The sequence below is a fragment of the Emys orbicularis genome, chromosome 16 (genome assembly GCF_028017835.1).
Source record: "Emys orbicularis isolate rEmyOrb1 chromosome 16, rEmyOrb1.hap1, whole genome shotgun sequence".
NCBI lineage: Eukaryota > Metazoa > Chordata > Testudines > Emydidae > Emys > Emys orbicularis.
In genome coordinates this window covers 15,341,312-15,355,462 of record NC_088698.1, presented here as the reverse complement: position 1 = coordinate 15,355,462, position 14,151 = coordinate 15,341,312, and the positions used below count along the sequence as shown (strand labels likewise).

Genomic DNA, 14,151 nt, shown 5'->3' with positions numbered 1-14,151 from the left:
CTCTTTTCTTCTTCGCTACCAAAAGTGTCCCTTTATGTGAAACGGGAGATGGAGAAGCCAGATGCTACTCTCATTCTAGTTTTGTTTTTCTAAGTGCCAACCCCTGAGTCAATACTAACAATTCAGAGAGTGTTCCAGATGTGTTAGGGGACTGGCAGTTTCTCTCACCCCCAAAACGTTTGTGCCATTCTGAAATCTCAGCCTGAGCTCCTCTGTTTTGCCACAGTGGCTGATTGACACATGTGTGTGCAGCCCCTTTATACAGGACTGGACTTGAATTTTAAAATCCCAACATTTCTGGACTGTGACAGCAGTTGCTTTGGTGTTTCAGGCTATGTTTTAGCTTAGTTACTGGCAGTTTAAAAATAGTGTTGCAAACTATTGTACAAATCAACTGGTAGAGAGATTTATAAAAACAAACATTTATCCCAAATCTAAGAAAGGGCCTCTGAACTTGGGAACAGGGGAGGCTTTTGATTATAGGTGCCCAAACCCACATTAAAACCGATTTAATTTTCACATTTAGATGACTAACGTTGGGTTCCATGTGCTAAAAGGTGTGAGTGAAGAGGATCGCGTTGGTGTGAACGTGGGATTTCCTGGCTCTGTGCTTTTTGGATCATAACAGTAGCATGCAGTGGCACTATCCGAAAAAGACCAGCTCCAGCCAAAAATTCTGACCCATTAGGGGGAGAGCCGAGGAAGAGTGTTGTTGCTAGTTTGTGTTTGATCTCAGTTGCTCTTCATTGCTGACAGTAGCATGCTAATGATGTCAGTGGGTGTTGAAAGATGGGTACATTTCTGCTAGAGCTGAGCTGCAGTTTTAATTTTTGTCATCTGGGCTGCCCTGAATTCATAAAGAGGAATTTCTTGTGAGACTAATCTTTGGTCTTTGAGCAGTTTGGAGCACTGTGAATCAAAAAGGCTCTTGGTATTTGACTCAGGTGGTTTTTAGTTTTCTCCCCTCTCCCCATTCTTGTATTTAAAGTCATGAACCGTTGGTGTTTAAGGGAAGTGACAGGTTCGAAATTCTGAGAATAGTCTGAGCCCCGGTGATCAGTGGCCATCTGTCGACCACAGCATGTTCAGCTGTTGTTTGACTTCTGATGCTGAAATCTCAAGTGCCTCCTGAAGGCCCATTATTTACCCCTTCCAGCAGGGGCAGATACCCCTGACCAAGGCTGGAGTCTATTTAAATAGACTTTCAATCCCCTCTTAGTTGAAAGTTTTATCCCACTGATGCAATTTGGGACCCTTTCTACATTGGACACCTACATACTATTTGTATGTTTTGCCACAGACTTGCAGCATGAAGACAGGAGCAGCAAGTGAGCACTCACAAGGGATGCTCAGCAATGTGTGATTTGGAGAGTTGACCTAAATAGTCTCTGGGTCCTTTTTATAGGCCTGTAAAGCAGGGATCTGCTAGAGAGAGCAGTAGGGCCACAACTAGGGTTGCCAACCCTCTCGGTTTCGCCAGGAGTCTCTCGGAATCGGGCTCTATCTCCTGGAGGCGACTGAAGCCAAACTGGAAGATTTTAGGCCGCTAAAAGTCCGGTGGCGCAGCGGAGCTAAGGCAGGTTCCCTGCCTGCCCTGGCCCAGTACCGCTCCCAGAAGCAGCCGGCACGTCCCTGCGGCCCCAGGGAGGAGGGCCAGGGGGTCTCTGCGCGCTTACACCTCCCCCCCCCCCCCCGCCGGCTCTGCAGCTCCCATTGGCCAGGAGCCTGCCTTAGCCCCACTGTATTGCTGACCAGGAGCTGCCCGAGGTAAGCGCTGCCCAGTCAGAGCCCGTACCCCTCACTCCCTCCTGCACCCCAACCCCCTCCCGGAGCCAGCACCCGAGCCCCCTCCTGCACCCCAACCCCCTCCCAGAGCTTACACCCCAGGCTCAGCCCGGAGCCCCATTCCACACTCCAAACCCCTCAGCCCCAGCCCAGAGCCTGCACCCCCTCCTGCACCCCAACACCTTGCCCCAGCCCGGTGAAAGTGAGTGAGGGTGGGGGAGAGGGAGCGATGGGGGGGCGGGGCAGGGGGCAGGGCAAGGGTGTTTGGGTTTGTGTGATTAGACAGTTGGCAACCCTAGTCACTACTCCAGTGATTTAATCCTAACCCACTTTCTTGGTTGGTAGGCTCCAGTTATGTTCTGAATGAAAAGCAGGGGCTCTGTCCCTTCCTTTACAAAATGGAACTTCTCAATGCAGGTGAAGCATGTTGTGCTACAGGTGGATCATCCTGGATGTTTCTGCAACTAAACACTTTTTTTTTTTTTTTTTTTTAAGTGTTGTTGAAAGTCAGCAGTAAGCGCGGTGCCAGGCAACTTTATTACACTGCTGCTGTGCCCAAGACCTGTATTCTAGATCTGGGCTAATTTTGCCTTTTATAAATAAATGTGAGACTTCATAGATAGAGCATTGTTTTGCCACTAATTAATTCTAATTAAACTTCAGCTGTGTGCGGACATAACGGACAGGTTTTTTTAATCTGGGTTTATTTTCTTTGTGAATGCATCTAAGTAGTTAGAGGGCAGGTGGAATACCTCAGTGATGGGTGCTGTAAATGCCTAGATGGAATAAGAGGAAACAAGATAGGTGTACAGGGGGCAAAAAACCTGCTCTGTTGAAAAATTCTCCAAATCAAGGAGAAGAGCAAACTTCTAAGGTTCATATATTAGTTTATCGAAACCTGATGTTTAACTCACTAAAACGAATACAGATGGAGAGCTGTGCCTGCCTGCTCCTAGAATCTAGTGCCTCTGGCAGTGCTGAATACTTTAACCCTGACACAGTACTGGACTAACGACCAAGTACACGTCCCTTGCTGTTGTGCCCTTTCGTTAGCGATCACCAGAGGGAATTTAGATGCTGCTACAAAGAAGTTTGTTTGGGGGAAAATGTAAATCCCCTCATGCTCTGGTTTTGCATTGTATCTTCATGTCTGGGCCCTTAAATGATATGGAGATAAATTGGGTGCCAATTAACTGAATTCTGGGCGACAGAATGGGGGGTGGGGGGGGCTTGGAATATCCAGTTTCCTCAAATGCGACACGTTCCGGATTGACTTTTTTTGGGGGGAGGGGCTGCTGTTCAGTGAGAGGGATAAGCCACCACTGAGGCTAGGTTTTTCTTTTAAATTAAGATCTGGGCCTGGGGAGGACCTCAAGAGGACATTTAGTCCATCTCCCTGCACTGAGGTAGGATGAAGTATACCTAAACCCATCCCTGACAGGAGTTAGTGTAACCTGTTTCTTAAAAGCCTCCAATAATAGGGATTCTACAACCTCCTTACATGACCTGTTAGGAAAAAAGTTTTAATATCCAATCTAAATCTCCTTGCCGCAAACTCAGCAGATTACTACTTGTCCTAGCCTCGGTGGACATGGAGAATAATTGATCAATCCTCTGTTAAACTGCCTTTTTATTCATTTGAAGACTGTGTCATGTGTCTCTTCAGCCTTCTCTTCCCTAGGCTAACCATGCCCAATTCTGTCAACCTCTCCTCATAGGTCATGTTTTCTAAACTCCCCCCACCCCCTTCTCCCGACTCTCTCCAGTTTGTTCATGTCCTTCAAATGTGGAGCCTAAAACTGGACACAGTACTCCAGCTGAGGCCTCACCAGTGCTAAGTAGAGCGAAACAATTATCTCCCCCTGTTTTACATATTGCATTGTTAATGCATCTCAGAATGGCATTTTCCCCCTCTTCCCCCCCCCTTTTTTTTCTCAGTAACGTCATATTGACTCTTTCAATTTGTGATCCACTATAACCCCACATCCTTTTGTGCAGTACTGCTGCCCAGCCAGTTATTTCCCATGGTGCATAGGGGCTTTTGATTTTCCCCCCCTTCCTAAATATTGTATTTTGCGCTTCTCTTTAGTGTATTTCATCTTGTTGATTTTCAGACCAATTTGTCAAGATCATTTTGAATTCTAATCCTGTCCTCCAGAGTGCTAGCAACTCCTCTGACTGTGGTGTCATCTGCAAGTTTTATAAGCATAGTCTACTCCTTCATCAATCATTAATGAAAATATTGACTAGTACCTGACCCAGGCTAGATCCCTGTGGGATTTCAATTGATACGTCCTACCAGTTTGACAATGAGCCGTTGATAACTGCTCTTTGAGTATGGCCTTTCAATCAGTTATCATGGTAGATGTGCAAAAGTCAGTTGGAAAAAGCTGACTGACTAACCATCCACTTTGGGTGTAAGGGTTTTTGTTTGTTTGACTCAGTGACCTGCCGCTACCAGTTCCATGTTTTAGATAACATGCCCCTACCTAGACACTACACCACCCTTGACACGGAAGGTGTTCAAAAGTAGGCAGTATGGACTCTGGATACACTAAGCAGTTCTTTACCCATGTCATGAATATCCAGTACCCACAGTAATGATCCTGTTGCCTGCGTTTTTTCTGAAAATCTCCCACCATGGTTGTAGCATGAATGTGAACAACACAGAACCACATGCATTCTTCCTCGCTGCCCTTTCTGGACCTGTTCTAAGCAGTTAGATGATGCAACTAGAAGTGTCTGAGTCACGTCTACATTATGGTTTCCACTGCTGCCGCCACCACCACCATTAATAAAATCTAGCTCCCAGTTTTCCTAGTTTATATACAGCCAGTGCATGCACCTGAACCAAGGGTGAAAGCTTACAGCAAGTGTACAAGGCAACAAGCCATTCCAGCATTGTTCCAAAAAGCATGGTTGAGGTTAGCAAGTTTGTATGCAGGAATACAGGCTAAACATTTTTAAAGTGTTTAAGTGACTTAAGTCTTCCCTGGGGACTACATCGTGAGATGCAGCAGGAAGGCTTGTATGTTCAAATGACCCTTAAAGCTATGCTGGTGGGAGCTTTAACTCCAGGAAGGACTGTCAAAGGGTAGGGACCACCGGAAAAGCAGCCGACTGGCCCTCCAGCCTAACCTGTCCCAGTAAAAAAAGTTAAGTTATAGAAACACAAAGTAGGCGTTCTGGCAAACAACATGATAGAGAGGGAGGAGGGGTTTTGTTCATGCCCTAAGCCAGTGGTCTCCAACCTTTTTATGCCCAAGATCAATTTAAGGTCAACCTAGGATCTACTCCACCCCTTCCCCAAAGCCCTGCCCCGCTCACTCCATCCTCCCTTTCTCTGTTGCTCGCTCTCCCCCACCGTCACTCACTTTCACCGGGTTGGGGTTCGGGAGGGTGTGCAGGCTCTGGGAGGGAGATTGGATGCAGGAGGAGGCTCTGGGCTGGGGCAGTGTTGGGGTGCAGGAGAGGGTGTGGGGTGCTGGTTCTGAGAGGGGGGGTTGGCTGGGGCAGGGGGTTTAGGGTGCTGGCTTCAGGAGGGGCTGGGGGTTGGGGTGCGGCCTCCCGCCGGGTGGCACTTACCTTGGGTGGCTCCCGGTCAGTGCGCAGCAAGGCAAAGGCAGGTTCCCTGCCTACTCTGGCCCTACGCTGCTCCTGGAAGGGGCTAATGCATTGGCCAATGGGAGCTTCGGGGGCAGTGCTCGCAGGCAGGAGGAGCGCATGGAAGGAGACCCCCTCCCCCAGGGCCGCGCTGGCCGCTTCCGGGAGCGGTGTGGGGCTGGGGCAGGCAGGGAGCCTGCCTTAGCCACAGCCCCACTGCACCACCGGAGATCGTAATAGAGAGAGATTCTCTAGGATCGACCAGTTGGTGACCACTGCCCTAAGCAAAATGGCATGGGAAGGATTCAGAAGTGACTTAGTAGCATTAGTCCCCTTGACTTTCTTAGGCCATGTCTGTGCTACAATATTACGTGGACCTAACTTACATCGGCATACAGTCACGGCAGTTATTAAATCGCTTGTGTGCGCACACTTGGCTCATGTCAGCAGTGCACGTCCTTACCAGGAGCACTCGTATGGATTGTATTGTCCGTGCAGGGCATTGCGGGATGGCTTCTGAAAGCCAGCAACAGTTGATGTAAGCAATGCAGTGTCTACACTGACGCAGCGTCGACCTAACTACATCGACACTGACTCTATGCCGCTCGGGGAGGTGGTGTTGCTAAGGGCAGGTCTACACTAAAAACGCTGATGCCACTGTCGCACTTAAGTGAAGATGCTGTGATGACCACGGGAGAGAGCTCTCCCATTGGCATAGTTAATCTACCTCCCTGAGAGGCAGTAGTGATGTCAATGGGAGAAGCTCTCCCATCGACACAGCGCTGTCTTTGGGGAATGGGGGGAAGGCGGTTGGTATAACTGTTCCCCTTCCCCCCCCCCCCCCCCGGAGTTATACCAATATAAATCTATAGTGTAGGCCTGGTGCAGAGAGGCACTTATGTTGGCGGTAGCCAAATTTAAGTGAAGACACTTCCACAGCTAGGTTGACGCAAGGCAGCTTACCTCAACCTAACCGTGCAGTGCAGACCAGGCTAAAGTGACTTAGGAACTTGTCACATAGGGACTCTTGAAAATTTTACTCAAGGTCTCCTTTGCCTGGCTGCCAACAACTGTCTTCCATGCCTAGAATGGGAATCCTCTTCAGCAAGGTAAGGCTGCTAAGGAGGCTCAGAATTTTCCCCAGGAGCTGGGCTGGGAGAGGCCTTTGATTCTGTTGCCTTTGATCCCCATTGTCTTTAATATTAAAGAATAGGACTGTGGGACCCTACAAGAAACAACTGGCAAACAGCCTCTCTGGAAACCACTCTTGCTGCCTGGGGCCATGCTACATTCCGGAGACTTGCTGCAAAGAGCCGCCTTCTCAGCATGCCTCCCAGGCAGGGTAGGGGATGAGAAAGGCCTGCTGTAGGTCCCATTCTAATGTTGCCGCTGCCATTGGACTGCAATACTCAGAGAGTCATGGCCAGAGCCTTGGACCTTTCTGAAGCGTGTTCAAAACAATAGGTTGGTGCTATTTGTGTTCTGGTTATGATGGCTTAAAGCAGAAGCTGAGCCTTAACACACGTGTGTGTGTGTGTGTGTGTGGGGGGGGGTGGGATTCAGTCATTCATGCTGCACAAAAAAGTATACTGTGTGTGAACTCCTGCCACACATTACTAGGAAGCAAACATCTCCTGCATTTTCACCCCACTTCCCCCCCACTCCCCCCTTAACTCCAGTTGTTCAATGATGTTTCTAGAGGAGGGATATTTCGTTAGATGAGAGAGAAGAGAAAATTCTTATTTCCCAGCTGATTTGGCCGATGTTCACAATGTTGTTCTATTATTCATGTGGTGTGTGGGGAATAAAGATCTACATGAGTGAAAATGTGCCCTGCTAATATTAGAGAGATGCTGTATAACTTTGCCTAAGGATAAAATGTAACTTTAATTGAAAGCTGCTGTAACCTGGTAGGCAATACTCCATCTCCAGAATATCTCGTTTAAAAAAAAATTCAACACAGAGCCAACTCTTGCCGCTGTCTCTCTTAGCGCTACATGCCCTCTTTGATCCATGCATGAACTTCACTATTCCCAAGAGCAGGGTGGGTAAAAATCATATTTTTAATAATAAAAAAAACCCTACCGTTTTTTATTTAAATTAGATTTCATTTAAATAGTTGTTGTTGTTGGTTTTTTTTTTTTACATAAACCTATTTAAAATTAAATGTGAAGTTGACAACCTACATTAAGGCCTAAACTTCGTTATAATCTATTAGAATAATTTAATACAAAAAAATTAAGCAGTACGTTTGCTGCCAAGTTTTAAAGAAAGTCAAACCACTGAGCTGCTGGAAGTTACAGGCTAAACTCCTGTAACCACATTTGTTAAAGAGCTAAACCAGCTTTTAACAGTAGTCTCTCCTGCAGATGCAGAGAATATTTTCTTCCTTTTAGTTCAGTTAATTAAAACAGTTAAACCAATTGAGAGCTGAAAATGCAGGAAAGTTTGTTTTCCTCTTCCAATCTATGAATTAAAAACTAGGTGTGAGAGGGTAAGATCTACTAGTTTTAAAATCTTGAAGGTCAGGGTGACCAGAAACTATCAGTTCAATTCATTAACTATTCATACTTCCTTTGTTTAATAAATCAGTTTTCTTACCAAAACATGTTTTGATAAGAAAAGAGTTAATGTATCAGGCACTTTTAAAATAGTTTAATTTAAAAAAATTAATTGTATATTTTGAATTGAATTTCCATCCAAATAGAGCTTGACACAAATCACATTTCTTATTTGCTAAATTTTTTCTTGCATCTTTAAGCATTTTCTAATATAGTAAATGTAAAAAGTAAGAATCTGAATAAAGATCAAGTTGAGCTATATAATTTAACTGTGTATAGATATAGTGTAGTCTCCTGGTTAGCAAAGAGAAGCATCAAAGTTAGTGTAAAGGCTATATTTAGTTGTAAATAACATGTTAAAAAGAATCCACCTACTTCAGGAAAATAAAGTACAGTGCAAAATGCAATTTAAAAATCGATAATTTAAATCAGGGTTTCCTGCTTGCTGATTTTAATTAATCTACCCTGCCCAAGAGACGGACCCCTTGCCCATAGCCACAGGTTTTTATATGAAGATCTGTGTGCTTCCCAAAAATATATGTATTCAGCAGCAAAAAACTACATTAATGCAGAGTTAAGGTTGCTTGGTGGTAGGTGAGCCCCTTGCAGAACACTGAGGTGAGCAAAACTTAAAACTTCTCAAAACCAGGAAATGCTCACTTAAGGTTGTCCATACAATCTTAACTCTGCCCTCATTTCAGCAACGCCTCAGTATGCCCCATTAACACACAGTTGCTACAATGTCCAAGCTCTTCGCATAGCCTGGTCACACTCACTCACAGGATTCCATCTAACACTGTTAAAAGACAAAAAGGGCAGGGAGTGGGGGGGAGAGAAGTTGCCCAGGCTACTTTCCCTCTTTGTGCACGGAGGGACAAAGGTTCAGACTCGAAACATCAGTGGCAAGGTGTTCACTGGGGCAATGGTGTCAGCACATTCCCTTGGACTACCCAGGCAAGCACAAAGTGGCTGCCTAGAAATCCTTTTTGCTTTATTGGCACATGCACACTTCAGTCCTTCCAGACTGCACATCTGTGCAAGGGAAGTGAAGGTGTTCTTAAATACCATTCACAATTTGGGTCCTCCAAAGACTTAGTGGGTGCCATGCACTACCTCGGGTGAAAATTGACTGATTGGAGACCATTTTGACACACACCACAGCAATACAGTAGTTTGATCTTCAGCTCCGTGCAAAACAAAACAAGACAAACCCTAGAAACTCTTTAAAAAAATTTTTTCTCCGGGATTGTATCTCCGGAACCCTGGGCTCAAACGACTCTCCAAATGTGGGTCACTAACCCTACTCTGCATTCCCACAAAGCATAGTAAATTTCAAGAAAATCCATGCAAGCATTTATACCCCTGAGCGTAGGCGCTGACTCCGTGGGTGCTCCAGGGCGGGAGCACCCACAGGGGAAAAAAAAGGTGGGTGCAGAGCATCCACCGGCAGCCCCCCTATCAGCTCCTGCCCACTCCATGGCTCCTCCCACCTGCGGATCAGCACCTCCCCGTGAACAGCTGTTTCGGGGAGGCTGGGAGGGAGCGGGGAGGAGCAGGGATGCAGCCTGCTCAGGGGAGGGGGCGGAACTAGGCGGGGAGAGACTGGGCAGAAGTGGGGCCTTGGACAGAGCCGGGGGTTGTGCATCCCCCAGCAGGTTGAAAAGTTGGCGCCTGTGCCCCCGAGCAATGCAGTTACCCCAATCTAACTCCCAGGGTAGACAGCACTATGTCAATGGGAGGGCTTCTCCCCTTGACACAGCTACTGCCTCTCGGGCAGGTGGAGTACCGACACGGAGTGGGAGAAGCCCTCCTTTTGGCATAGGTATCATTTTCAATGATCATCGTCCTTTAAACAGGAGGGCTTGAGGGACGATGGAGGGGAAAGGCTCCTCTGCTTGGCCATCTGTAGCATTGGAAGCTCTGAAAGGTCCGAAGTGGCCCATTCCTCACACTGTGGTGATCTGAGCTGAATGCGAACACCCCATGGAGATGAACACAACCTGAAACAGCAGTGAGATGTGTGAACTGCTCCATCTCTCTCGTGTGTGCTTTAGAGCCTATGAAATAGATGACGTTTACCTGTTCTCTGCACCCCGCTCAAAGGGGCAGATCCTGGCTCATGTGGGGAGGGGGCCTCTACTCTTCCAAAAGGACAGGCTCCCCCAGAACCAGCTCACATGGTGGGGGAGTAAGGAGGGGGTCCAACCCCTGTAGATGGGCATGGTCCCTCCAGATCCTGGAGTGCACAAGGGCAGCAACAAGAGGGGCTCAGACACCCCCAGAGGGGCAAAGCTCCCCATATCTGAGCTATAATAAAACCATGCAACACCCTATAGTTTCTCCCTTTTTATAGACTGCAGAACTGAGACCCGGCAAGTTTGTGTGTTGCTTGAGTTAATACGGTAAGTCACTGTAAATAGAGATTAGAATTTAAGACTTGCTGATTCCTGGTCCCTGGCTCTAAGTTTATGACTATTATGATGTACCTAGTTTCAGGCCCTACTTTATTTGTTTTCTCCCACAGTCTCCGAAGAAGCAGCACAAACTCTTTTTTGGGAATAGAGTGCATTGCATGTCTACATTGTATGGACTAAATGGGTCCAGAAATGAGAGTGAATGAAAAGAACTTGATCTTCTGTGTTGTTCTCCATAAGAATTGTGGGGTAGAGGAATCCATATCTGCCCAATGAGGGGGGAGAAAAGGAGGACTGGCTCTGTAGGTGGCAGGTTGTTTGTTTGTTTGTTTGTTTGGTTTTTTTGGAAGGGTTTTATAGAGAAGCATTTGAGTGTGCCTTTAATCTTGGAGTATTAAAACCCTTTTTGTAAAACGTCAGATTGTAAAGGAAGGATGGCAAATTGTAATCCAGGTCTGACCTGGGCTATTTCCTCTTCCTCTCTTTTTCACGTAGCCTACGGGATGAAGGAGCACAGCTGAGTGTGCTTGCTGTGCAGTTGCCACTTGCTCGCTGCACACACCCCAGTTGCACAAGTGGCTCAAACTTTGATCTTTTTGTTGTGGAAACGAAATCTGAGACCAGGAAACCTGCCCTTAGTCACAAACAATGCGGTGGACATTACCCAAACCCAGCTGGAAATGCAAGTGCAGCCAAATCTGAGCAAAACACAAACACTTTTCCGCCCAGCCTTTGCCCTCTGGTGTACATAACCTGCTCTTACCAGTGGCTTCCACTCCAACATAGCCCAGCGCAGGCCCTAGTCCCACACCTGAAACACCCAAATCCAAATACTCCCAAGTGCGGTTGGGGATAATGTTTAAACCATGGGTGCAATTAAGCTTTTAAGCAGTAAGCCTATTTGGTGAGGGGCACACCTATTGCCCAGGACAAGCAATGAGAAATTATCAGTCTTTCAAGCTGACAGACTGTTCCCCAAATACTGCTGGGAGGGCTAGAAGATGCCACAAGACTCATAACTTCTGGTATTTATTGTAATAACTCTGAACAGGCTCTGTGTGGATGAGCGATGCTGCTCCAGCAAGGTGGAGCTCTGTGTATTCGAATAATAAATCGGGTAATGGATTGTGAAAATGGTGTTGCTGGGATCCAGGGCATCATCTTTACTGCTCCTTAAATACTTGCTGTAAGCACCTTGGTCATACTGGAGGAGGAAAGGGGGCAAGTCCAGTTCCCTTCTCTTATGAATTCAGTGATTCCTTCTGGCCTTGGAATCTATGTGGTCATGTAGACTGACCCCCTGTGTACCAGGTCATAGAACTTCTCCAAAATAATTCCTAGAGCATATCCCTTAGAAAAACATCCAATCTTGATTTAAAAATTGTCAGTGATGGAGAATCCACCATGACCCTGGGTAAGTTAACCGCTGGAACAATTACTCCTTATTTCCAGTCTGAATTTGTCTAGCTTCCGCTTCCAGCCATTGGATCGTGTTAGACCTTTGCTAGATGGAAGAGCCCATTATTAAATATTTGTTCCCCATGTAGGTACTATGGCCATCCACCCCTGAGTGACGTAGTTCTATTGACCTAACCCCCAATGTAAACAGCACCATGTCCCCAGGAGAGCGTCTCCTACTGACATAAGTACCATCTCTACGGCGACGAGAGAAGCTGTCCCATCAACATAGTGCAGTGGTCCCCAACGCAGTGCGGTGCCCGTTGGGGCATTTATGTGTGCCCGCCTAGTGCCCAGCAGGGGAGAGAAGCTGCAGCCCCGCGCCTGACAGGGACAGAGAACTCAGGCTGCGGGCACGGTGTTCTTTGTTCCCGGCAGGCGCGGGGCCCGCCTAGTGCCCAGCAGGGGAGAGAAGCTGGGGCCCCGCACCTGCTGGGGACAGAGTACTCCAGGGCTGTGAGCACCGGTGTTCTCTGTCCTTGCGGCTTCTCTCTTCTCTCTGGATTCATATATTATGTAATATTAAATATGATGTTTTTTGTATTATTTAATGTACAAATTCAAAATAAGCCTTGAAAAATTGTTGGCACCCGCCACACTCTTCTGAAAACATGAATGTGCTACTGGCCACAAAAAGGTTGGGGACCACTGACCTAGTGGCATCTTCACAAAAGCACTACGGCAGCATAGCTGCAGCGCTTTACGTGTAGACAAGCCCTTAGACTTGTAACCCAGTCACCCCTTAACCTTCTCTTCGTTAAGCTAAATAGTTTGAGCTCCTTGAGTCTATTGCTATAAGTTAGGTTTTTCTGATCCTTTAATAATTCTCGTGGCTCTTCTCTGAACCCTCTCCAGTTTATCAACATCTTTCTTGAATTGTCAGCACCAGAACTGGTCACAGTATTTCAGCAGTGGTTGCACCAGTGCCAAATACAGAGGTAAAATAACTTCTCTACTCCTATGCGAGATTCTCACATCCCAGGATTGCATTAGCTCTTTTGGCCACAGCATCACATTGGGACTTCATGTTCAGCTGCTTATCCAAAATCTCTGAGTCACTGCTTCCCGGATAGAATCCCCCATCCCGTAAGTATTCACCACACTCCCACAAAATAAAACTTCAGAGTTCAGTTTTAGAGTTTCCTTGCTCTCCTGCTATACACTCTGGAGCCATAAAGACCAAGAAGACCAGGCCCCAAATAATGCTGCCCCAGCTCTAGAGAACAAAGAGACCATAGGCAAGAAGTGTAGCCCACTTGTTGAAGTAGGGGTGAGGGTTTTGGTCTCTGTGGCGTTGGATAAGTCACTTTTAGGTGCCTAATGTTAGACAAAATTTCCAGGCTTCAATACTTAAGTAAAAGTAGATTCCCCCCCCCCCCCTTTTCTTCCAGAAATGACGAGCACTCACAACTCACATTGAAGTCAACATCTTTGGGTCAAGTATGCCCTCAATCACAGCCTTGCAATCTCGGTGACTTCAGAGGGACTGTTTACCCATCTGTCAAACGGGTATAATATTTATAGCTGCGCTCAAGGTAGGTGAGTCATTGATTGTAGAGCAATTTGAAATCCTCTGATTTGGAAAGTTCGAGGGGAGTGCAAACTAGTAGTTGAATCCCTTTTTCCACTGGGTAATGGGGCTTTGGATGGAGCATCAGAGAGAATACTAGCCATGTGGTAGTGTCTAACTACAAAATTATACTAGAAATTGGAAATTAACTCTTCCACATGCAACCTTCAGTCTGAGAAGTACAACTTATTCTTGTCTATTGAATATAAAATACACCAGAACATAGATGCAAGGTGCTCTCTATTGCTTGTCATCCCAGTGATCTCATACCACATTATAGCTTTGCTCTTAGTCCCTGTGATGTCATCAGAAACAGGATCTGTATAGACTTGAATGCTTGGACTAGGATTTAGAAATGTGATGTTAGCTAAAGTGTCCTGACTAGCTTAGTCTGCACAGGGTCTTAGAAGCTGCATGGTTTGGTTGCTAATCAGCACCGAGGGGGGAAATTATGCTGCCCTTCAGGATCTTTGCTGTTTCTGCGCCTTTTGTCATCTTCCCATCTTCCTTTCCCTTTTCTCTGTCTTCCCTGTCTGTGCCGCCTCTGTTCTTCCCTACAGTAACTCCCATTCCATCTGCTCAAATGTAAGCAGTGATCAGCAATTAAATAGTTAATGAAGTGTTGTCATTGGGCTTCAGGATTAATATCCTAATGAGATTAATGGGGGGTGGGCAGTCCACATCTTTCCGGCTGCTTGCAGACCTGGAAGGATGCTGCTGCAGGGCTTCACACACTTATTTGGATTGTTACCTTCGTAAC

The 14,151-nt window shown here is 46.6% G+C and overlaps 1 protein-coding gene across 3 annotated transcripts in view; it reads left to right on the top strand.

Moving 5' to 3' along the window:
• The window catches only part of HIC2 (HIC ZBTB transcriptional repressor 2), a 101,450-nt gene that overhangs the window by 33,079 nt on the left and 54,220 nt on the right, over positions 1-14,151 (top strand). For 2 of the 3 annotated variants that reach the window (XM_065417804.1, XM_065417805.1), the window contains one exon: positions 13,213-13,356. The exons of the other annotated variant lie outside the window; for it this stretch is intronic. The gene's annotated coding sequence lies outside the window, so the exon portion shown is untranslated. The remainder of the gene's footprint in view (positions 1-13,212; positions 13,357-14,151) is intronic. 3 annotated transcript variants of the gene reach the window in all.